The 26,278-nt window shown below is 38.1% G+C and overlaps 1 protein-coding gene and 1 long non-coding RNA gene across 3 annotated transcripts in view; one reads left to right on the forward strand and one right to left on the reverse strand.

The window, feature by feature from the left end:
• The window catches only part of SH3BGRL (SH3 domain binding glutamate rich protein like), a 111,883-nt gene that overhangs the window by 47,091 nt on the left and 38,514 nt on the right, over nt 1-26,278 (reverse strand). The gene's annotated exons all lie outside the window — the stretch shown is intronic.
• Nucleotides 4,127-20,204, forward strand: LOC122689539. The gene is made up of 3 exons (XR_006339844.1): nt 4,127-4,265; nt 15,437-15,439; nt 20,195-20,204. It is a non-coding gene; the product is annotated as an uncharacterized LOC122689539 (long non-coding RNA).

Consider the following 26,278-nt stretch of genomic DNA (forward strand, 5'->3'; position numbering starts at 1 on the left):
CTAATGAAACTTAAAAGCTTTTGCACAACAAAGGAAACTATAAGCAAGGTGAAAAGACAACCTTCAGAATGGAAGAAAATAATAGCAAATGAAGCAATAGACAAAGGATTAATATCAAAAATATACAAGCAACACCTGCAGCTCAATTCCAGAAAAATAAATGACCCAATCAAAAAATGGGCCAAAGAACTAAACAGACATTTCTCCAAAGAAGACATACAGATGGCTAACAAACACATGGAAAGATGCTCAACATCACTCATTATCAGAGAAATGCAAATCAAAACCACAATGACATGTCATTACGCGCCAGTCAGGATGGCTGCTATCCAAAAGTCTACAAGCAATAAATGCTGGAGAGGGTGTGGAGAAAAGGGAACCCTCTTACACTGTTGGTGGGAATGCAAACTAGTACAGCCGCTATGGAGAACAGTGTGGAGATTTCTTACAAAACTGGAAATAGAACTGCCATATGACCCAGCAATCCCACTTCTGGGCATACACACCGAGGAAACCAGATCTGAAAGAGACACGTGCTCCCCAATGTTCATCGCAGCACTGTTTATAATAGCCAGGCCATGGAAGCAACCTAGATGCCCATTAGCAGACGAATGGATAAGGAAGCTGTGGTATATATACACCATGCAATATTACTCAGCTATTAAAAAGAATTCATTTGAATCAGTTCTAATGAGATAGATGAAACTGGAGCCCATTATACAGAGTGAAGTGAGCCAGAAAGATAAAGAACATTACAGCATACTAACACATATATATGGAATTTAGAAAGATGGTAATGATAACCCTATATGCAAAACAGAAAAAGAGACACAGATGTACAGAACAGGCTTTTGGACTCTGTGGCAGAAGGCGAGGGTGGGATGTTTCAAGAGAACAGCATTGAAACATGTATATTATCTATGGTGAAACAGATCACCAGCCCAGGCTGGATGCATGAGACAAGTGCTCGGGCCTGGTGCACTGGGAAGACCCAGAGGGATCGGGTGGAGAGGGAGGTGGGAGGGGGAATTCGGATGGGGAATACATGTAAATCCATGGCTGATTCATGTCAATGTATGACAAAACCCACTACAATATTGTAAAATAATTAGCCTCCAACTAATAAAATAAATGAAAAAAAAAAAAATCAGCAGATGACCTGAGTAGACAATTTTTCCCAAGTAGAAACACACACATAGACAGGCACATGAAAGGATGCTCAACATCACTAGTCATCAGGGAAATCAAAAGCAGACATTTTTTCAAAAGAAGAAACATACACATAGACAGGTATATGAGAAGATGCTCAACATCACTAACCGTCAGGGAAATCGAAACCAACACCTCATACCTGTCAGAATGGCTATTATCCAAAAGATCACAAATAATATGTACTTCCAAGGATGTGCAGAAAGGGAAATTTCATGCAAATAACTTTGGGAATATAAATTGGTGCTTTCACTACTCAAAATAACAGTGACTTTTCTTAAAATATTAACAATAGGACTACCATGGCTTCCCTGGTAACTCAGACAGTAAAGAATCTGCCTGCAATGCAGGAGACCTGGGTTTGATCCCTAAGTTGGGAAGATCCTCTGGAGGAGGGCATGGCAATCGACTTCAGTATTCTTGCCTGGAGAATTGCATGGACAGAGGAGCCTGGTGTGACTCCATGGAATCACAAAGAGTTGGACACAACTAAGGGACTAAGCACAGCACAGCACATATAATCCAACAACTTCATTCCTGGATGCTTAGCTGAAGAAAATGACGACACTAATTTGAAAAGATATACACCCCCCCATACTCACTGAAGCATTATTTATAATAGTCAGGAGATGAAAGCAACCTAAGTGTCCATCAATAGATGAATGGATAAAAATGATGTAACATATATACACGCTGGAATAGTACTCAGCCATAAGAAAGAATGAACTCTTGCCATATGTAACAACATGAATGAACCCAGAAAGTATTATGCTAAATGAAATAAGTCAGACAGAAAAACTCAAATCCTATATGATTTCATCTAAATATCCAATCTAAAAAGCAAATGAACATAATGAAAGAGAAATAAAGTCACAGATAAAGAGAACAAACAGGAAGAGAGGAGGGAAAGCTGGGGGAGGGGAGAGAAATAGGTGTGGGAGATTAAGAGGTAGGAAAATTCAGTTACAAAATAAATGAATTAAGGGTATGAAAAGTACAGTGTGTGGAATATAGTCAGTTACTATGTAATATATTTGTGTGGTGACAGAGGGTATCTAGACTTATCATGGTGATCATTTTGAAACATATAGAAATACTGAATTACTGTGTTGCATACTAGGAACTAACATAGTGTCATAGGTCAATTATACTTCAAAACTAAACAAACTAACACAGAAAATGAGATCAGATCTGTATTTACCAGAGGCAGAGGTTGGAAGGAGAAAGAAATGGATAAAGGTAGTCAAAAAGTAGAAACTTCCAGTTGTAAGATAAATGAGTACTAAGAATAAAATGTAATACAACTAAGAAATATGAATAACACAGCTATATATTATGTATGAAAGTTGTTAAGACATTAAATTCGAAGAGTTCTTTTCTCAGAGAAATCATTTTATTCCCTATTTTGTTAATTTTGATTCCATATGAGATTACAGATATTCACTGAACTTATTGTAGTAATCAGTTCAAACAAGTCACTCAGTCCTGTCTGCCTCTTTGTGACCCCCCCACGAATTTCAGCATGCCAGGCTTCCCTGTCCATCACCAACTCCTGGAACTTGCTCAGACTCCTTCCTATCGAGTCAATGATCCATTATTTCATCCTCTGTGGCCCCCTTCTCCTCCTATCTTCAGTCTTTCACAGCATCAGGGTCTTTTCTAATGAGTCAGTTCTTCACATCAGGTGGACAAAATATTGGAGTTTCAGCTTCAGCATCAGTCCTTCCAATAAATATTCAGGACTGGTTTCCTTTAGGATGGACTGGTTGGGTCTCCTTGCAGTCCAAGGGACTCTCAAGAGTCTTCTCCAACACCACAGTTCAAAGGCAACAATTCTTCAGTGCTCATCTTTGTTTACAGTTTAACTCTCATATCCATACATGATTACTGGAAAAACCATAGATTTGACTAGATAGACCTTTTTTGGCAAAGTGATGTCCTTACTTTTTAATATGCTGTCTAGGTTTGCCATAGCTTTTCTTCCAAGGAGCAAGTGTCCTTTAATTTTATGACTGCAGTCACCATCTGCAGTGATTTTGGAGCTCCCCCCCCAAAAAACAAAACAAAACAAAAAAAACTCTGTCACTGTTTCCATTGTTTCCCCATCTATTTGCCATGAAGTGATGGGATCAGTTGCCATGATCTCAGTTTTTTGAATGTTGAGTTTTAAGCCAACTTTTTCACTCTCCTCTTTCACTTTCATCAAGAGCCTCTTTAGTTCTTCACTTTCTGCCATAGGTGTGGTGTCATCTGCATATCTGAGGTTATTAATATTTCTCCCAGCAATCTTGATTCCAGCTTGTGCTTCTTCCAGCCTGGCATCTCACAAGATGTACTCTGCATGCAAGTTAAATAAGCAGAGTGACAATATACAGCCTTAATGTACTCCTTTTCCAATTTGGAACCAGTCTGTTGTTTCATGTCCAGTTCTAACTGTTGCTTCTTGACCTGCATACAAATTTCTCAGGAGTCAGGCAAGGTGATCCGGTATTCCCATCTCTAAGATTTTTCCAGTTTGTTGTGATCCACACAGTAAAATGCTTTGGCATAGTCAATAAAGCAGAAATAGATGTTTCTCTCGAACTCTCTTCCTTTTTTGCTGATCCAATGGATATTGGAAATCTGATCTCTGGTTCCTCTAAATTTTCTAAATCTGGCTTGAACATCTGGAAGTTCATGGTTCATGTACTGTTGAAGCCTGGCTTGGAGAATTTTGAGCATTACTTTGTTAGTGTTTGAGATGTGTGCAATTGTGCAGTAGTTTGAACATTCTTTGGCATTGCCTTTTTTGAGAGTTGGAATGAAAACTGACCTTTTCCTGTGCTGTGGACACTGCTGAGTTTTCCAAATTTGCTGGCATATTGAGTGCAGCACTTTCACAGCATCATCTTTTAGGATTTGAAAGATCGCAACTGGAATTCCATCACCGCCACTAGCTTTGCTCATAGTGATGCTTCCTAAGGCACACTTGACTTCACATTCCAGGATGTCTGGCTCTAGGTGAGTGATCACACCATCTTGGTTATCTGGGGTCATGAATACCTTTTTTGTATATTGTATTAATAACTTCATGATTCTGTAAGTTAAACATTATGCTGTATACCTTAAAGTTATACAGTGTTGTATATGAATTATTTTTCAGTTGTACTGGATAAATAAAGAAAGATGTATCTTTCTGTGCCAAAAAAAAAAAAAAAATACAGTTCCTAAGTACCCACTGAACCTTAAGGCCATTGTTCTTACCTTAATACCAGTAAAAATAAAATACAAATATTATTTATAGTCTCAAGGAACTTATGGACTATAATTACAAGATTGTAAATTCCATACTGGCAGACAATTTAAGCCATGGAATCTAGCCAAACCTTAATCAAAATCTGGCCTCCTTTCTGCTGCAGAGAAATAGGAGAATTAGGTGTGTGCTTATAAAGGGGAATAAAGGGACACAGATCTTGCTTTAGGGTGTGCTAACAATAGACTGTAAAATTTTATATGTAGAAAGTCCCTTTCTGCTTTACACCAAATTTAACCTTACTCTCAATGATAATACAATAATTATTATTGACTAATTTTTTTATGGACCAGGCACCATATATGCTTACATTATTTATCACAAAAAGTTATGAGCTGCTATTATTTTCATTTCAGATTAACAAATGAAGAAACTAATATTCAATGGATTAGAAACTTTTTCCTAAACAGACACTTGCCCAAGATCTGTCAAAGTAAAAGGCACAGGTTAAACACTAAGCATAATGAATAACAAAATAATGCTTTACCACACTTGTTATCTCATGCTAATTAGGCTGTCTATCTACTTAACGACATCCCCATGAGGACAGAAATGGCTCATAATTCTTTTCTATCCTTCTTAATTTCAAAGTAAGAGCAAGAAAATCTGTTGATTATTTTAAGGGTTCATATACAGGGTAGATTTTTCTAGATGACCCCTTCAGTCCTTCCCCATTCTGAAGTTCTGTGATAGTGAAACAAAGAAACATGCCACAAGCAATAAAAGCCTCCTGGAACTTTAAGACTTGGTAAGAAAAAGTTATAGTGAAGAATCAATGATTCATATCAATTCCATAGCCTATACCAAGAGAAGATTATTTTAATTTAAAAATGTCCATACAAATAAAATATGAAGTTGAGAACAGTACAAGGTGTTTCCACAAAAGTATCAGTCAGTGTCTTGTGACCAAAGGTGCCTATAGGAAATGAGTGCTGAAGGGAAAATAGGTTAACAGGTACTTTAGGTTGTTCTGGCAGCTTTGCTACTGCTAAGTCACTTCAGTTGTATCCGACTCTGTGCGAACCCATAGACGGCAGCCCACCAGGCTCCCCCGTCCCTGGGATTCTCCAGGCAAGAATACTGGAGTGGGTTGCCATTTCCTTCTCCAATGCATGAAAGTGAAAAATGAAAGTGAAGTCGCTCAGTCGTGTCCGTCTCTTAGCGACCTCATGGATGGCAGCAAACCAGGTTCTGCCGTCCATGGGATTTTCCAGCAAGAGTACTGGAGTGGGGTGCCATTGCCTTCTCTGTCTGGCAGCTTTAGGCGGGCCTTAGAGAAAAAGCCTTCCTTGAAACAAATCACATTGTTACAACACAATCAAATATCAAAGCTAAATGTTTGTGACAAGTACTAGTCTAATATAGGTGGGTTTTATGTTCCATAAAATTTCAGATTAAGTTTGTACTAAGTATTTAAAAGTACACAGACTGATTTATTACAGTTCGCACTTCCCTGCCTTAATCAATATCATTATTAACTCAGTACAGTGAGTTACTATACAGATTTCATTCCTTTTTAAGACAACTCTGTCATAACAGAAGGAAAGGAATTTGGTATATGAAGAGATATACAATGAAGATATATAAAATGCTGGTGATTTTATAGTCAGCAAAGATTGTTCTCCAACTCACCACCTTTCTATGAAACAAATTCTGGCAGTGAGAAAACCTAATTACATAAACCACAGCTTTCTCCTAAAGCTACACTTCCTGCAAATGTTACAGGGGTTCTAATTCCAGCCAGACAGATTTTCCAAGTAGCCATATAAGGATAAGCAAAAATACACAAATCCTCCAACAGACTGATGTAAGGTCATAGGGCAGGCATATGAGAACCAAATATGGTAGTTAAATTCTCCAGCTCAAAACAGATACTTTAAAAAAAAAAAAAAAACCCTGCAACCACCAACTCCAAAACATCAGTTATTGAATCACAAGGAAACTAATAAGCAATTAATTATTTTTATTAGCATTGACTGAATGACAAACATGAGCCAGTCAACCATGTATTGCACCATTTCTGTCTTTTTCTTTTTTCCTTTTCTACTGCAGGAAAAGGTTACTGTGAAATGTACAGCTGAATTAGATAACAGGGTATTGCACCTAAAAAAATAAATTAGTCCAACTGCCTACAGAAAGAAATACCCAAGAGAATGCTGTCTGCCCTATTGTAGGGAAGGCACTGTCCTACACTATGACTAAGAAAACTACCCATATATAAGACATCATTTGATAGTATGAGTCCTGAGGGAATCCTTATCCTTATTTAAATCACAGAATAGAACATAAAGAGAAGACAATTTCCCTTACTTCTCACTACCAAAACCCCATGAAGGGCAGTAATAATCATACAGTTCTAACTAGCATTATTAATATACCTTTGTAATTTTGAAAGCTGTTAATTCAGTCAAGGCCAAATAAAACCAAAATCATTTTGAGAGTGTGTGTCAACAGATATAAGCATTCATGTTCTTTGATTCAGAAATTTCATTTCTAGATTCTTATTTTAAGTAAATAATCCAAAAGACAGTAGAATTGTGTGCCTGAAGAGATTATGCATTGTTTTGATGTGTTTTTGTTGTTGTAATTTATTTGTTTGTTCTTAATGGTGGAGAATTGAAAGTTGCCAGTATATCCAATCATTCATACCCGGTTAAGCAATCAGTGGTGTAATCACTTGAAAGACTGCTATGAACACATCAAACTGACCACCAGCAATTATGTAGCAGCAAAGAAAAATAGCTATGATGTAAAGAGTAAAAGAAGTCTAGAGAATTATGTTTTTACTATGATTCCAACTGTGAAAAGGAGAACTATATACATAGTTTAAAAACTAGACAGTAATCCAAACACAATTATTATGACCACTTAGAGCAGGAGTGAGTGTGTATCTCCCTGCTCATGTGACTAAACTGTGCTGGAATTATGAGATTGTGAGAATTCCCCCTGCTAAACTTTTCCAGTGGTGTTCCACAGCTTTACAATTTTTTTTTAATATTTCAAAAAAATCAATTCACGTGTACTGAACTCATAGTAGAATCAACACAACACAGCAGAAAGACCATTGACTATGGAACTTATGGCCCCCATGATCCTCACCTCCTGGCATTTACTTCTTTACAGAATTCCTTCCTGTATAGTATGGGCAGGGACAGTTACTTGCTTCCAGTCAATAGAATATGCCAAAGGTGACAGGACACCACTCTAGTGTTGATGTTATAACACTTCTACACAGGGCTTTATTTTTCTAGCTGATTCGGAAGAGTTCATCCTTTGTTGGCTACGAAGAAGCTGTCATGAGTACTACAGCTTCAAGGAAATAAATTTTGCCAACACAGACTTAAATTGAAGAACATAGGGAAAACCACTAGGCCATTCAGGCATGATTTAAATCAAATCCCTTATGATTACATAGTGGAAGTGACAAGTAGATTCAAAGGATTAGATCTGATTAACAAAGTGCCTGAAGAAATATGGATGGAAGTTAGGAAAACTGTACAGGAGGTGGTGATCAAACCCATCCCAAAGAAAAAGAAATGAGAAAAGGCAAAGTGGCTGTCTGAGGAGGCTTTGCAAATTGCTAAGGAAAGAAGAGCACTAAAAGGCAAAGGAGAAAAGGAAAGACATACCCATCTGATTGCAGACTTCCAGATAATAGCAAGGAGAGATAAGAAAGCCTTTATGAGTAGACAATGCAAAGAAATAGAGGAAAACAATAGAATAGAAAAGACTAGAGATCTCTTCAAGAAAATTAGAGATACCAAGGGAAAAATTCATGCAAACACGGGCACAATAAAGGACAGAAATGGTATGGATCTAACAGAAGCAGAAGATACTAAGAAGAGGTGGCAAGAATACACAGAAGAACTGTACAAAAAAGATCTTCATGACCCAGATAACCACGATGGTGGGATCACTCACCTAGAGCCAGACATCCTGGGATGCAAAGTCAAGAGGGCCTTAGGAAGCATCACTATGAGCAAAGCTAGTGGAGGTGATGGAACTCCAGTTGAGCTATTTCAGATCCTAAAAGATGATGCTGTGAAAGTGCTACACTCAATATGTCAGCAAATTTGGAAAATTCAGCAGTGGCCACAGGACAGGAAAAGGTCAGTTTTCATTCCAATCCCAAAGAAGTGAAATGCCAAAGAATGTTCAAACTACTGCACAATAGCACTCTTCACATGCCAGCAAAGGAATGCTCAAAATTCTCCAAGCTAGGCTTCAACAGTATGTGAACTGAGACTTTCCAGATGTACAAGCTGGATTTAGAAAAGGAATAGGAACCAGGGATCAAATTGCAAACATCCAATGGATCATAGAAAAAGCTAGAGAATTCCAGAAAAACATCTACTTCTGCTTCATTGACTACACTAAAACCTTTGACTTTGTAGATCACAACAAACTGTGGAAAAATTTTAAAGAGATGGGAATAACAGACCACCTTACCTGCCTCCTTTGAAACCTGTATGCAGGTCAAAAAGCAACAGTTAAAACTGGACATGGAACAATGGACTGGTTCCAAATAGGGAAAGGAGTAGGTCAAGGCTGTATATTGTCACCCTGCTTATTTAACTTACATGCAGAGCCCATCATGTGAAATGCCAGGTTGGATGAAGCACACGCTACAATTAAGATTGCCGAAAGAAATGTCAAAACCTCAGATATGCAGATGAAACCACCCGTATGGCAGAAAGCAAAGAGCAACTAAAGAGGCTCTTGATGAAGGTGAAATAGGAGAATGAAAAAGCTGGCTTAAAATTCAACAGGCAAAAAACTAAGATCATGGCATATGCTCCCATCACCTCATGGCAAATAGAAGGGGAAACAATGGAAACAGTAAAAGACTTTATTTGGGGGGGCTCCAAAATCACTATGGACAGTGACTGCAACCATGAAAATAAAAGACGCTTGCTCCTTGGAAGAAAAGCTATGACAAACCTAAACAGCATATTAAAAAGCAGAGACATTACTTTGCCTACAATGGTTTGTATAGTCAAAGCTATGGTTTTTCCAGTAGTCATGTATAGATGTGAGAGCTGGACAATAAAAAAGGCTCAGCACCACAGAATTGATACCTTCGAAATATGGTGCTGGAAAAGTCTCTTCAGAGTCCCTTGAACAGCAAGGAGATCAAACGTGTCAATTCTAAAGGAAATCAGTCCTGAATATTCATTGAAGGTACTGATGCTGAAGCTGAATCTCCAATACTTGGGCCACCTGATGCGATGAGCAGACTCATTGAAAAAGACCCTGCTGCTGGGAAAGATTGAAAGCAGGAGGAGAAAGGGACAATAGAGGATAAGATGGTTGGATGGCATCACCACTCAGTGGACATGAGTTTGAGCAAACTCCAGAAGATGGTTAAGGACAGGGAGGCCTAGAGTGCTGTATTCCACAGATTTGCAAAGTCAGACCGAATGAGTGACTGAGCAACAGCAACCACATTTGTTTGAAGATGGATTCTTTTACAGTGGAGTATCCAGATGAGAAACCTTTCCTGGTTGATACGTTGATGTAGCCTTTTAGGATCTATTTAAGGTATACCAGGAGTCCTGACCTTTAGGCACTGTGATGTAATAAATGTATTAAGTAATTATATTCACAGTAATTTGTTAAACAACATAGAAAATTAATACATAACCCAAATGACTTGGATTTGAATCTCAGATCCTCCACTTATTATCTGTGTGATGGAGTGAGTTGATTCACCTCTGGCTCTTAAATCCCTCATTTATTAGTTGAGAGTAATAATACTCACCTCCCAGAACTATTGCACAGAAAATTACACACAATAGAAGCAATGTGCACCTAACACTGACTGCTATATTGTAAATTGTCTCTCAAGGTTGAAATTTTATGTATCTTGTCCATCATTCTATGTACTTTCTTTAATTATATCTGACCCATAGCGGGTGTTCTATAAATATGTGCCAAATGAATAAATGTAAATAAGCTCTCAAAGAAATGTAGGTACTTTAAATATATATAAGGAACTTTAACTATATATAATTGAGAGAGAACCCCTGCATTCATAAAAACAATGAATTACACCACAGTACATCAATCACAATATAGGACAGTCTTTCTGGAGTAGTATGCTAGTGAGGGCATGCAGATAAGGAGCCAGACTCTGGGATCAAACATAAGAAAATTGTATCTACACAATTCAGTGAAACCTTTTGATAAATTGCTATCAGTAGAAAATATACATATATGAAGATGATAAAGATGTATTTAAATCAAGCAGTGTAGTCACTAGGCAGACATGATAAGGTTAGTGGTTTATAAAGTGTTGGACTGATGCTTGAACATTCATAAAGTCTAGTGATCTTTTTTCACTCACTTTATGAAGGGTCTCTACGAAGCAAGATGGGCTATTTAGCACATCCAGGAAAGGTTTTAGGGACTACTCAGAGACTGTGAAAGTCATTCAGTCATGTCCAACTCTTTGCAACCCCATGGACTATTCAGCCAATGGAATTCTTCAGGCCAGAATACTGGAGTGGATAGCCTATTCTTTCTCTAGTGGATCTTCCTGAACCCAGGAATTGAACTGGGGTCTCCTACACTGGAGATGGATTCTTTACCAACTGAGCTATTCTTTATCAACTACTTATTTCAAATCCTAAAAGATGATCTTGTTAAAGTGTTGCACTCAATATGCCAGCAAATTTGAAAAACTCAGCAGTGGCCTCAGGACAGGAAAAGGTCAGTTTTCATTCCAATCACAAAGAAAGGCAATGTCAAGGAATGTTCAAACTACTGCACAATTGCACTCATCTCACATGCTAGCAAAGTAATGCTCAAAATTCTCCAAGCCAGGTTTCAACAGTATGTAAACCATCATTTCCAGATGTCCTTGGAAGAAAAGCTATGGCCAACCTCGACAGCATATTAAAAAGCAGAGACATTACTTTACCAACAAAGGAACATCTAGTCAAACCTATGTTTTTTCCAGTAGTCATGTATGGATGTGAGAGTTGGACTATAATGAAAGGTAAGTGCTGAAGAACTGATGCTTTTGAACTGTAGTGTTGGAAAAGACTCTTGAGAGTCCCTTGGACTGCAAGGAGATCCAAACAGTCCATCCTAAAGGAAATCAGTCCTACATATTCACTGGAAGGACTGGTGCTGAAACTGAAACTCCAATACTTTGGCCACCTGATGCAAAGAACTGACTCATTGGAAAAGACCCTGATGCTAGGAAGATTGAAGGCAGGAGGAGAAGGGGGTGACAGAGAATGAGATGGTTGGATGGCATTACCAACTCAATAGACATGAGTTTGAGCAAGCTCCTGTAGTTGGTGATGGACAGGGAAGCCTGGTGTGCTGCAGTCCTTGGGGTTGCAAAGAGTCAGGCATGACTGAGCAACTGAACTGAACTGAACTGAACGGAGACTGTAAATTTCTGTGAGAAACTTCAGAAAAATGTAACTGTTTATTCAGTTCAGTTGTGCAATCCTGTTTGGCTGTTTGTGACCCCATGGAGTCCAGCATGCCAGGCTTCCCTGTCTATCAAGCCTTACTCAGCTTCCATTAAAAGCACTGTGCTGTATTGTAAAACTGTTTTTTCTTAACTTGGCTACCTTTTCTGGCATCTATTCAATGCTCCTAATTGGTAAATATGAAACAGTAGAAAAAATTCCAAAGTTAAGTCAATTTGAATCACAAAACCTATACTCACAACACTCAGCCAGTGTTCACTGTAAAAATCCCCCAATATTTGTTTCTGTGAAACAGGGGAGACCAAAACTACTGTTAAACAATGTGCAGGAAAGTCATTGACTCAATCTCTGAAAGTCTCCCAGATCATTTTATGAAGAAAAACAATAATACTCACACAAAGACACATGCATATTCTCAGAAATTCAATTTCTATTAACTCTAGGCTGAAAGAAAATGTTTTCTCCACTTTACTTTTTAAAAGTGAGAGGAAGCTGATTTTGCATATGATCTACTGAAATTTCAACCCAAAGACATCTCTTTGCTAGGAACAAATTCTCCCTCAATACAATTAAAAAATATTTAAGACAATTACTTTTTCAAAGTCAACAGTCATATTATTGTAGCAACATAAGGAAGGGAAACAAAACATAAGGGATGTTTCAAGTGTGACCTATTGCTAATGGCATCATTCAAAGTAGTGGAGAATCTCAACCTAACACCCACCATGAAGCAGAGCACAGCATGCAGGAAAAAAAAATCATTTTTACACATGTTGATCAAATTCATGGAAATGGCTCAAAATATCCCAGTTCAACTTTCTTAAATTCAATTTACTCTTAAAATTACTATCTTATCAAATGTGTAATAACAAGAGATAGAAAATGTTTGTATACATTATTTAACAGGGCAATTTTCACAAATAATTGTCAGATTTTAGATCACAGAGTCAGCTTTCCAAACAATTAAAACTTTATCTAACTAAATAGCATGCTTTATTACTCTCATATAATGAGACAACTTGGCATGGCTTTATAGTTTTTCATACTGAAAACAAATTCAGCCATTCAATTTAAAGCAAACCCTTAGTTACAATCTATTTAAGGGAAAGGATTTTAAGTGGCCTTACAAAAACATATGATGATTGCATGATTTTTGCTTTTTTACCAAATTTGCAAAAACATCCACAAAGAAATGTATATTACTAAATGTAGTTTAGCAACCTAAAAGTTGTTTATATTTCACATATGTAAAAATCTCCATGTCCCTCGTCACCTTCTCTAGACCCTTCTAGGGAAATAACTGCTAACGACATCCAGCTAACAGTGGTTCAGCTAACAGCATAATCCTTACACCTAAGAGGTTGTGATTTCAGAAAATACAAAACCAAATACTACCATTTCAGACTAATTTAGCTGTAGTATTGATTTTTTTTTCCCTCCATAGTGAGTGAGATGATTAATATTTCATTACAAAGGAAACTAAACACCTTCAAGGGAGCATGGCAACTCAGAATTATTTATCTTACCCAAACAACAAATGCATTTCCCATAGTAAAAAGAATTAGTCTGAAGCCTTAGCTGAGCAGTATGCCCCAGATATACATTCCAGAGAACACTATGAATGTACTCCCAGACTGAATAAAGCATGATCCAAACCATCCAGCTGAGAACAACTGCCATGTATTATCTAATTAGTTAAATAAGACCAGGATCAAATGGTCCACAAAACTAACCAGCTAGCAAGCTAAGGTTGCTAAAACAAAAGAGGCCTGGGACAGGTAGTTCTGAAGGCTCATCAATGAGTTTTCAGTGCAATTTAATTGCTACTAATGTTATTTGGACTAGGACCATCAAGAACTAGAGCATGTTTAACAATAGGAACTGCTGTCAAGGATGGTGAAAGACCTGATATATTTACTCTATTTACAAACTAACAAGTAAACCTGCCATGGTTTTAAGGATGGTAGCAGAAAACATGGGAGTTCTAGGTCACAGCAAAAGCAGTAGCCAGAGTATTAGTAGTTTCTTGTACCTGTTCCCTGAACCTCAATTCTTAAAGGGTGACACAAGGGGCCAGGTTAGGGACCTGGATCTTTCATCCTGGGCAGTAAGCAAATCTTCCCTTTGCTTTAGAGAGACGTGATCTCATTTTTCAAGGTTGTCTGCATCCTTGAAAAGATAATGCAGAACAAAGGAAGTCATTGCCTCTGCTCAGAAGATGTGCCTAAATACAAGAGATGAATGGAGAATTGTCTGTGAATATATACCATGTACAACCTATTTGGTTATTACAGAGTTCTCAGCTCTTACACATTTCAGAAGGGGAAATTATCTCAACATCAAATGCAGTTTTGGGTGATGAAATCTTGTAATTTCACCATCCAGATGAACAGAAAATCGTGGAAGTTAAATTGCATAGCAATAAAATTAAAAACATAAATCATGGATTCTGTAACACTGAACTATTATACTTCCAGCATGTATTCAGCAATCCCACATAATATGGTGTGTTTATTTGTAAAATCAATTCTTGTAACCAATGTTACATATTTAACTTCTTACTCAACCTAAATATCCATATTTGTGCCAAAAGACAAAAAGTAAATTATGACCTCATTTTAAACTCTAGACAAACGGCAACTCATATTATTTCCATAAATATGTTCTTGGCTTTAAGGTGTTTGATCCTGATTCAGGAAATGATTTGTTGAAATAAATTTAATATTACTCAAGTTTGAAAAAGAAAAAGAATGGCAGTTATCTCTACAGAATTCTTATGGAAAGTAAAGTATATGAAAGGACTTTAATGTCTGGTGTTACTATTAAAATGCTATGTAACAATAAGTGCTCTTTATTTTGTTTGGATTTTAAACAATATTAAAATTAAGCATAAATTGTGAGGAATATAAATTGCACTAATTAAAATACTCATTATATATATATGCGTTAGCATACTGTATTGGTTTTTATCTTTCTGGCTAACTTCACTCTGTATAATAGGCTCCAGTTTCATCCATCTCATTAGAACCGATTCAAATGTATTCTTTTTAATGTTTGAGTAATATTCCATTGTGTATATGTACCACAGCTTTCTTATCCATTTGTCTGCTGATGGGCATCTAGGTTGCTTCCATGTCTTGGCTATTATAAACAGTGCTGCGATGAACATTGGGGTACATGTGTCTCTTTCAGATCTGGTTTCCTTGGTGTGTATGCCCAAAAGTGGGATTGCTGGGTCATATGGCAGTTCTATTTTCAGTGTTTTTAAGGAATCCCCAAACTGTTCTCCATAGTGGCTGTACTAGTTTGCATTCCCACCAACAGTGTAAGAGGGTTCCCTTTTCTCCACACCCTCTCCAGCATTTATTGCTTGTAGACTTTTGGATAGCAGCCATTCTAACGCATATATATGGAATTTTTAAAAGATGGTAATGATGCTGATCTCTCAAAACATCCCACCCTCGCCTTTTCCCACAGAGTCCAAAAGTCTGTTCTGTACATCTGTGTCTCTTTTTCTGTTTTGCATATAGGGTTATCATTACCATCTTTCTAAATTCCATATATATGTGTTACTATACTGTAATGGTTTTATCTTTCTGGCTTACTTTACTCTGTATAATGATGCATGAGACAAGTGCTCGGGCCTGGTGCACTGGGAAAACCCAGAAGGATCTGGTAGAGAGGGAGGTGGGAGGGGGGATTGGGATGGGGAATACATGTAAATCCATGGCTGATTCATGTCAGTGTATGACAAAAACCACTACAATATTGTAAAGTAATTAGCCTCCAACTAATTAAAAAAAAAGGAAAATAAATAAATAAATAAAATTACAAAAAAAAAAAAAGATGGTAACGATAACCCAATATGCAGGACAGAAAAAGAGACACAGATGTATAGAAGAGACTTTTGAACTCTGTGGGAGAAGGCGAGGGTGGGATGATCTGAGGGAATAGCATTGAAACATGTATATTATCAAGTGTGAAACAGATCACCAGCCCAGGTTGGATGCATGAGACAAGTGCTCAGGGCTGGTACACTGGGAATACTGAGACGGATGGGATGGGGAGGGAGGTGGGAGGGGGGATCAGGATGGGGAACACATGTAAATCCATGGCTGATTCATGTCAATGTATGCCAAAAACCACTAAAATATTGTAAAGTAATTAGCATCCAACTAATAAAAATAAATGGAAAAAAAAAACTCATTACCTTATGATTTTATTTTATTGTTTTTTTTTCATTTATTTTTATTAGTTGGAGGCTAATTACTTTACAACATTGTAGTGGTTTCTGCTATACATTGACATGAGTCAGCCATGGATTTACATGTGTTCCCCATGCTGATCCCCCTCCTGCCTCCCTCCCCACCCCATCCTTCTGGGTCTTCTCAGTGCACCAGCCCTGAGCACTTGTGTCATGCATCCAACCTGGGCTGGTGATCTGTTTCACCCTTAATAGAATACTTGTTTCAATGCTACTCTCTCAGAACATCCCACTCTTGCCTTCTCCCACAGAGTCTAAAAGTCCATTCTGTACATCTGTGTCTCTTTTTCTGTTTTGCATATGGGGTTATTGTTACCATATTTTTAAATTCCATATATATGCGTTAGTATACTGTATTGGTTTTTATCTTTCTGGCTTACTTCACTCTGTATAATGGGCTCCAGTTTCATCCATCTCATTAGAACTGATTCAAATCAATTCTTTTTAAAGGCTGAGTAATATTCTATAGTGTATATGTACCACAGCTTCCTTATCCATTCATCTGCTGATGGGCATCTAGGTTGCTTCCATGTCCTGGATATTATAAACAGTGCTGCGATGAACATTGGGGTACACGTGTCTCTTTCAGATCTGGTTTCCTCGGTGTGTATGCCCATGAGTGGGATTGCTGGGTCATATGGCAGTTCTATTTCCAGTGTTTTAAGGAATCTTCACACTGTTCTCCATAGCGGCTGTACTAGTTTGCATTCCCACCAACAGTGTAAGAGGGTTCCCTTTTCTCCACACCCTCTCCAGCATTTATTGCTTGTAGACTTTTGGATAGCAGCCATCCTGACTGGCGCGTAATGACATGTCATTGTGGTTTTGATTTGTGTTTTTCTGATAATGAGTGATGTTGAGCATCTTTTCATGTGTTTGTTAGCCATCTGTATGTCTTCTTTGGAGAAATGTCTGTTTAGTTCTTTGGCCCATTTTTTGATTGGGTCATTTATTTTTCTGGAATTGAGCTGCAGGTGTTGCTTGTATATTTTTGATATTAATCCTTTTTCTATTTCTTCATTTGCTATTATTTTCTTCCATTCTGAAGGTTGTCTTTTCACCTTGCTTATAGTTTCCTTTGTTGTGCAAAAGTTTTTAAGTTTAATTAGGTCCCATTTGTTTATTTTTGCTTTTATTTCCAATATTCTGGGAGGTGGGTCATAGAGGATCTTGCTGTGATTTATGTCAGAGAGTATTTTGCCTATCTTCTCCTCTAGGAGTTTTATAGTTTCTGGTCTTACATTTAAATCTTTAATCCATTTGGAGTTTATTTTTGTGTATGGTGTTAGAAAGTGTTCTAGTTTAATTCTTTTACAAGTGGTTGACCAGTTTTCCCAGCACCACTTGTTAAAGAGGTTGTCTTTTTTCCATTGTATATCCTTGCCTCCTTTGTAGAAGATAAGGTGTCCGTAGGTACGTGGATTTATCTCTCGGCTTTCTACTCTGTTCCATTGATCTATATTTCTGTCTTTGTGCTAGTACCATACTGTCTTGATGACTGTGACTTTGTAGTAGAGCCTGACGTCAGGCAGGTTGATTCCTTCAGTTCTATTCTTCTTTCTAAAGATTGCTTTGGCTATTCGAGGTTTTTGTATTTCCATACAAATTGTGATATTATTTGTTCTAGTTCTGTGAAGAATACCATTGGTAGCTTGATAGGGATCTCATTGAATCTATAGTTTGCTTTGGGTAGTATACTCATGTTCACTCTATTGATTCTTCTAATCCATGAACATGGTATATTTCTCCATCTATTTGTATCTTCTTAGATTTCTTTTATCAGTGTTTATATATATATATATATATTATATATAATATATATATATATATATATATGTCTTTTGTTTACTTAAGTGAATATATTCCTAAGCATTTAATTGTCTCATTACAATGGTGAATGGAATTGTTTAATTTCTCTTTCTGTTTTCTCATTGTTAGTGTATAGGAATGCAAGGGATTTCTGTGTGTTAATTTTATATCCTACAACTTTACTATATTCACTGATTAGCTCTCATAATTTTCTGGAGGAATCTTTAGGATTTTCTATGTAGAGGATCATGTCGTCTGCAAACAGTGAGAGTTTTACTTATTCTTTTCCAAACTGGATTCCTTTTATTTCTTTTTCTGCTCTGATTGCTGTGGCTGAAACTTTCAAAACTATGTTGAATAGTAGTGGTGAGAATGGGCACCCTTGTCTTGTTCCTGATTTCAGGGGAAATGCTTTCAATTATTCACCATTCAGGATAATGTTTGCTGTGAGTCTGTCATATATAGCTTTTATTATGTTGAGGTATGTTCCTTCTATTCCTGCTTTCTGGAGGGTTTTTATCATAAATGAATTTTGAATTTTGTCAAAGGATTTTTCTGCATCTATTGAGATAATCATGTGGTTTTTATCTTTCAGTTTGTTAATGTGGTGTATTACATTGATTGATTTGCGGATGTTGAAGAATCCTTGCATTCCTGGGATAAAGCCCACTTGGTCATGATGTATGATCTTTTTAATATGTTGTCAGATTCTGTTTGTTAGAATTTTGTTAAGGATTTTTGCATCTATGTTCATCAGTGATATTGGCCTATAGTTTTCTTTTTTTTGTGGCATCTTTGTCTGGTTTTGGTATTAGGGTGATGGTTTTGGAAGTTTACCTTCCTCTGCCACTTTCTGGGAGAGTTTGAGTAGGATAGGTGTTAGCTTTTCCCTAAACTTTTGGTAGAATTCAGCTGTGAAGCCGTCTGGTCCTGGGTTTTTTGTTTGTTGGAAGATTTCTGATGACAGCTTTGCTTTCCGTGCTTGTGATGGGTCTGTTAAGATTTTCTATTTCTCCCTGGTTCAGTTTAGGAAAACTATAATTTTCTAAGATTTTGTCCTTTTCTTCCAAGTTGTCCATTTTTTGGCATATAATTGCTAATGATAGTCTCTTATGAGCCTTTGCATTTCTGTGTTGTCTGTTGTGATTTCTCTATTTTCATTTCCAATTCTGCTGATTTTATTCTTCTCCCTTTTTTTTCCTGATGAGTCTGGCTAGTGGTTTGTCGATTTTATTTATCTTCTCAAAGTATCAGCTTTTAGCTTTGATGATTTTTCGCTCTGGTTTCTCATTTCTTTTGCATTTATTTCTGCCCTAATTTTTAAGAATTCTTTCTTTCTACTAAGCCTGGGGTTCTTCATTTCCACCTTTTCTAGTTGAGTTAGATGTACAGTTAGGTTATTGATTTGACTTTTTTCTTGCTTCTTGAGGTAAGCCTGTATTTCTATAAACCTTCCCCTTAGCACTGCATTTACAGTCTCCCATAGGTTTTGGGTTATTGTGTTTTCATTTTCATTCATTTCTCTGCATATTTTGATATCTTTTTTTTTATTTCTTCTGTGATTTGTTGGTTATTCAGAAGCGTGTTGTTCAACCTCCATATGTTGGATTTTTTTTTCATGTAATTGACATCTATTCTTACTGCATTATGATCAGAAAAGACGCTTGGAATGATTTCAAATTTTGTTTTTTAATTTACCAAGGCTAGATTTATGGCCCAAGATGTGATCTATCCTGGAGAAGGTTCCGTGTACACTTGAGTAAAAGGTGAAATTCATTGTTTTGGGGTGAAATATCCAATAGATATCAATCAGGTCTAACTGGTCTATTGTATCATTTAAAGTTCGTGTTTCCTTGTTAATTTTCTCTTTAGTTGACATATCCATAGGTGTGAGTAGGGGTATTAGTTTCCCACTCTTATTTTGTTATTGTTAATGTCCCCTTTCATATTTATTAGCATTTGCCTTACATATTGTGGTGCTCCTATGTTGGGTGCATATATAATTGTCATATCTTCTTGGGTTGATCCTTTGATCATTATGTAGTGTCCTTCTTTGTCTCTTTTCACAGCCTTTATTTTAAAGTCTATTTTATCTGATATGAGTATTGTGACTCCTGCTTTCTTTTGGTCTCCATTTGCCTGAAATATCTTTTTCCAGCCCTTTACTTTCAGTCTGTATGTTCCCCTTGTTTTGAGATGGGTCTCTTGTAGAGAGCGTATATAGGTGTCTTATTTTTGTATCCATTCAGACAGTCTTTGTCTTTTGGTTGGGGCATTCATCCTATTTACGTTTAAGGTAATTATTGATAAGTATGATCCTGTTGCCATTTACTTTTGTGTTTTGGTTTCGAGTTTATACACCCTATCTGTGTTTCCTGTCTAGAGAAGATCCTTTAGCATTTGTTGAAGAGCTGGTTTAGTGGTGCTGAATTCTCTGAGCATTTGCTTGTCTGTAAATCTTTTGATTTCTCCTTCATATTTGAATGAGATCTTTGCTGGGTACAGTATTCAGGGTTTTAGGTTTTTCTCTTTCATCACTTTAAGTATTTCCTGCCATTCCCTATTGGCCTGAAGAGTTTCTATTGAAAGATCAGCCGTTATCTTTATGGGAATCCCCTTGTGTGTTATTTGTTGTTTTTCCTTTGCTGCTTTTAATATCTGTTCTTTGTGTTTGATCTTTGATTAATATGTGTCTTGGGGTGTTTTGCCTTGGCTTTATCCGCTTTGGGAATCTCTGGATTTCTTGGGCTTGGGTGACTATTTCCTTCCCCATTTTAGGGAAGTTTTCAACTATTATCTCCTCAAGTATTTTCTCTTAACCTTTCCTTTTGTCTTCTTCTGGGACTCCTATGATTTGAATTTTGGGTCATTTAACATTGTCCCAGATGTCTCTGAGGTTGTCTTCATTTCTTTTAATTATTTTTTTTCTTTTTTTCCTCTCTGCTTCATTTATTTCTACCATTCTATGTTCTACCTCACTTATCCTATCTTCTCCCTCCGTTATTCTACTGTTGGTTCCCTCCAGAGTGTTTTGATCTCATTTATTACATTATTCATTATTGATTGATTCTTTTTTATTTCTTCTAGGTCCTTGTTAAACATGTCTTGCATCTTCTCAATCCTTGTCGCCAGGCTATTTATCTGTAACTCCATTTTGTTTTCAAGATTTTGGATCATATTTACTATCATTATTCTGAAATCTTTTTCAGGTAGATTCACTATCTCCTCATCTTTTGTTCAGTTTGGTGAGCGTTTATCATTTTCCTTTACCTGCTGAGTATTTCTCTGACTTTTTATCTTGTTTATATCACTGTGTTTGTGGTGGCCTTTCTGTGTTCTGGCAGTTTGTGGTTCCTCTTTATTGTGGAGGTTCCTTCCTGTGAGTGGGGTTAGACGAGTGGCTTGTCAAGGTTTCCCGGTTAGGAAAGCTTGTGTCGGTGTTCTGGTGGGTGTAGCTGGATTTCTTCTCTCTGGAGTGCAATGAAGTGTCCAGTAGTGAGTTTTGAGATGTCTACAGTTTTGGTGTGACTTTGGGCAGCCTGTATATTGAAGCTCAGGACTATGTTCCTGCATTGCTAGAGAATTTGAGTGGTATGCCTTCCTCTGGAACTTGCTGGCTCTTGAGTGGTCCTTGGTTTCAGTGTAGGTATAGAGCCTTTTGGATGAGCTCTTATCCATTAATGTTCCCTGGAGACAGCAGTTATCTGGTGTTCTCAGGTTTTGGACTTAAGCCTCCTGCCTCTGGTTTTCAGTCTTATTCTTACAGTAGCCTCAAGACTTTTCCATCCATACAGCACTGATGATAAAACATCTAGGTTAATGGTCAAAAGATTCTCCACAGTGAGGGACATCCACATAGTTTCACAGAGTTATATGGAGAAGAGAAGAGGGAAGAGGGAGATAGAGGTGACCAGGAGGGGGAGGGGGGAATCAAAAGGGGAGAGAGCAGTCTAGCCAGTAAGCAATTCCCTATGTGTTTGCTCTCTACAGTCTGGAACCCTCAGAGAGGTTCATGGACTTACTTAGAGAAGAGAAGAGGGAGGAAGGAGATAGAGGTGGCCAGGAGGATAAAAGGGTGAATCAAAAGGAAAGAGACAGATCCAGCCAGTAATCAGTTCCCTAAGTGTTCTCCACAGCCAGGAACACACAAAAAGATTCACAGAGTTGGGTAGAGAAGAGAAGGGGGAGGGAGGAGATAGAGGTGACCTGGTGGAGAAAAAGGAGAGTCAAAAGGGAGAGAGAGTAATCAAGCCAGCAACCCCACTCCTAAGCAAAAATGGGTAATGAAGATTGTATTCTTAAAGGTACAAAATTGACAACAAATACCAAAAAGCAAAGATTAAAAATCTAGAGTAGAGTTTAGACTCTCAAAAATACAATATTAAAAAAAATCACAAAAAAATAAGAAATATATATATGAAGTTTGCTTTAAAAACAGGGTCTTTTTTTCTCCCAACATAATAGTAGGTTATAAAAATGAAAATTAAAGGAGTAATAGAGGACTTAAAAGTAAAAAAAAAAAAATTAAATTTAAAGAGTGATAATAGTAAAAATATATCTAGGAATTTCTCTGGAGCTGTCGAGGGCAGTGTGGGATCAGTTCAGTTTCAGATAGTTCCCTGTTCCAGCTTATAATTCTCAAGATCTATAGGCCGCTTCCCATGTAGTCGGTGCTAACTACAGGGTTTTAATCTGTTGCACCTGTCACTTCCAAACCAGTTCCGTTTATTTTGGCTTCTTCTGTTTGCAGGTCTCTTCAGTGTCTAAATTCTGCCCTGACACAAGTGGGTGAAGGTGGTCCCTCATCTAGGCTCACTTGTTCAGTTGTGCTGTGGGGAGGGGGGAACACTGCAAACAAATATCACTGGCCTGTGTGGGGAATGCTAACAGTGTCTTGGCAAACTGTGCTTTCCTAGTCTACACTGCTCAGGCTCCAGGTTGCTTTGCAGGGGAACTGTCTGAGGTGGGCCCTGGGTTGAATGCACTTCCCAGGTCTAAGCCGCTCAGGTTCAGGTTCTCAGGTACTCCACAAAGACGCAGACTTGATTGGGCCGGCGTTTTGTGACCTCCCCAGGTCCAAGCAGTTCAGGTGACCTGGTGCTTGGCTAGTGCACTCTCCCCAGGTGGAGGGTGAGTCTTATCATCTCCCCCATCCTAGCCGCTCAGTTTCCTTGGTGTGCAGCGGCTGTGCCACCTCAGTTGTGCCATGTGTCTCTTCTGGGGAGCTGATATCTGGCTGTGACCCTCCTGACAGGTGTCAACCGTCCAGATTCCCAGGAAGTCTTGGTTAACAACTGGCAGCCTGCTTGCAGTTTGGTAGAGGATGCCATCTCTGGGGCCGAGATTTCCCCTTTTTGGCTCTGGCTGCTGCCCGCCTGCCTCCCTGCCTCTGGTGGGGGATGGGTCAGTCTGCAGCCAGCTAGCTCTCCTCTGGTATTCGCTCAGTTCTTTGTTCTGTGAGCGGACCTGGCAGTGCCTTAGGTTGGGGTTTTTCATGGGAGAGACCACTCTCTTTATTTTTCTCTCTCTCTGGCTATCCCACAGTTTGGGTTGCTATCTCACGTTAGCTCACTAGGATTGCCCTAAGGGCATTCAGGCCCAGTCCTTACCCTAAGTAATGCAGTCCATGCCTCCCTGTTCAGCCCCTCCTTGCTGGTGGCAGATGCAAGTATCTGGGTTACTTATGTGCTGAGAGTTGCTGCTAGGCACATAATCTCTGGGTTTTATTTATTTATTTTTCCTCCCAGTTATGTAGCCCTCTGAGATTCCAAAATTCCCCACAGACCCACTAGTGAGAGGGTTTCCTGGTGTTTGGAAACTTCTCTTTTAAGACTCCCTTCCTGGGACAGGTCTCCATCCCTAACATTTTTGTCTCTCTTTTTACCTTTTATATTTCGTCCTACCTCTTTTCTAAGACAATGGGCTGCCTTTCTGGATGCCTGATGTCCTCTGTGAGCGTTAAGAAGTTGTTTTGTGGAATTTTCTCAGCATTCAAATGTTCTTTCAATGAATTTGTGAGGGAGAAAATGGTCTCCCCATCCTATTCCTCTGCCATCATAAGACCGCCCCCAATAGAAATCTTTAAAAAAAAAAAAAAGTTGCACTGAACTATCGATAAATGCACTTTGTAAAATTAATCAAAGACAACTAAATAGAAAGTGAGGAAAACCATTTCCTAATACACAATGCAGAACTGATTTTATAATGCTTATTTTATTATTTTTAGCTAGTTAGCAAGTTAAGGTATTTCTACTTCGGTGGTTTTAGAAAGGCCAAGGAACCAGAGATCAAATTGCTATCATCTGCTGGATCATCAAAAAAGCAAGAGAGTTCCAGAAAAACATCTATTTCTGCTTCATTGACTATCCCAAGGCCTTCGACTGTGTGGATCACAATAAACTGGAAAATTCTGAAAGAGATAGGAATACCAGACCACCTGACCTGCCTCTTGAGAAACCTGTATGCAGGTCAGGAAGCAACAGTTAAAACTGGACATGGAATAACAGACTGGTTCCAAATAGGAAAAGGAGTACGTGAAGGCTGTATATTGTCTCCCTGCTTATTTAACTTATATGCAGAGTACATCATGAGAAACGCTGGGCTGGAGGAAGCACAAACTGGAATCAAGATTGCCGGGAGAAATCTCAATAACCTCAGATATGCAGATGACACCACCCTTATGGCAGAAAGTGAAGAGGAACTAAAAAGCCTCTTGATGAAAGTGAAAGAGGAGAGTGAAAAATTTGTCTTAAAGCTCAACATTCAGAAAACTAAGATCATGGCATCCGGTCCCATCACTTCATGGCAAATAGATGGGGAAACAGTGGAAGCAGTGTCCAACTTTGTCTTTGTGGGCTCCAAAATCACTGCAGATGGTGATTGCAGCTATGAAATTAAAAGACACTTGCTCCTTGGAAGGAAAGTTATGACCAACCTCAACAGCGTATTAAAAAGCAGAGACATTACTTTGTCCACAAAGGTCCATCTAGTCAAGGCTATGGTTTTTCCAGTAGTCATATATGGATGTGAGAGTTGGACTATAAGAAAGCTGAGAGCTGAAGAATTGATGCTTCTTAACTGTGGTGTTGGAGAAGACTCTTGAGAGTCCCTTGGACTGCAAGGAGATCCAACCAGTCCATCCTAAAGGAGATCAGTCCTGGTTGTTCATTGGAAGGACTGATGTTGAACCTGAAACTCCAATACTCTGGCCACATGATGAGAAAAGCAGAGTCATTTGAAAAGACCCTGATGCTGGGAAAGATTGAGGGCAGGAAGATAAGGGGACAACACAGGATGAGATGGTTGGATGGCATCACTGACTCAATGGACATGAGTTTGGGGGGGCTCTAGGAGTTGGTGATGGACAAGGAGGCCTGGCGTGTTGCACTTCATGGGGTTGCAAACAGTAGGACACAACCGAGCGACTGAACTGAACTGAACTGATTCATAATGAAAAGCTACTTCTTCACATGCAATTTGAGGAATTTACAAAGAGTCACTCACAAAACCACTGGTGTTTTCGCATCCTGCTGCAGATCACCTGTGAAAAACAGACAATTCTGGACCACAGAATGAGCCCAGACAGCAGAGTTAAACATTACTAGTAAAGTCAATAAAAGATGAAATAATCTGTTGCATGACAAACTAGAACAATGCAAGCTTTCTCAACAGGATGTTCAAAAACACTGAGGTAATTAAGATGGGACTGCCAACTGAGAAAGTACAAAAGCAAACAATTGCTGTAATTTCTATGGACTTCAGGTTTACCAGTTTAAATTCACCCTTTCTTTACCAGTAATAACAGTAGCTGATATCTGCCCTTCTTTTTAGATTAATGATAATGTAAAATCTTGTGTACAGAAATTAGTTCAGCAAATTTACTGACTATACAACTTAGGCCTAGTTAGTCAATCACTCTGAGACTAAGTTTTCTTCTATGTGAAATTGGTGTAATACACCTATTTCCTAGAGATGTGGGGCTAAATAAGAAGATGAATGTAAAGGTCTTGGCTTTGAGCTTGAATCCCCAAAGGCACTCAATAAATAGGAAGCCTTTCCATACTCATGTCCTTCTTTCTCCTATTGATTCTTCAGACTCAAGTTTACCTTCCCTAGAATATATCTTAGGCACATATCTCTTAAATCTGAATTCTTACAGCAGTAGTTTCTGATCTGTGATCCTGATATCACTGTGGGGAGGGAGAGTGAAAGGGAAGAATAGTTATTGCAAAGAGCCTACAAATCTCTAAGTATACA

The sequence above is a fragment of the Cervus elaphus genome, chromosome X (genome assembly GCF_910594005.1).
Source record: "Cervus elaphus chromosome X, mCerEla1.1, whole genome shotgun sequence".
In the NCBI taxonomy this organism is placed as follows: Eukaryota; Metazoa; Chordata; class Mammalia; order Artiodactyla; family Cervidae; genus Cervus; species Cervus elaphus.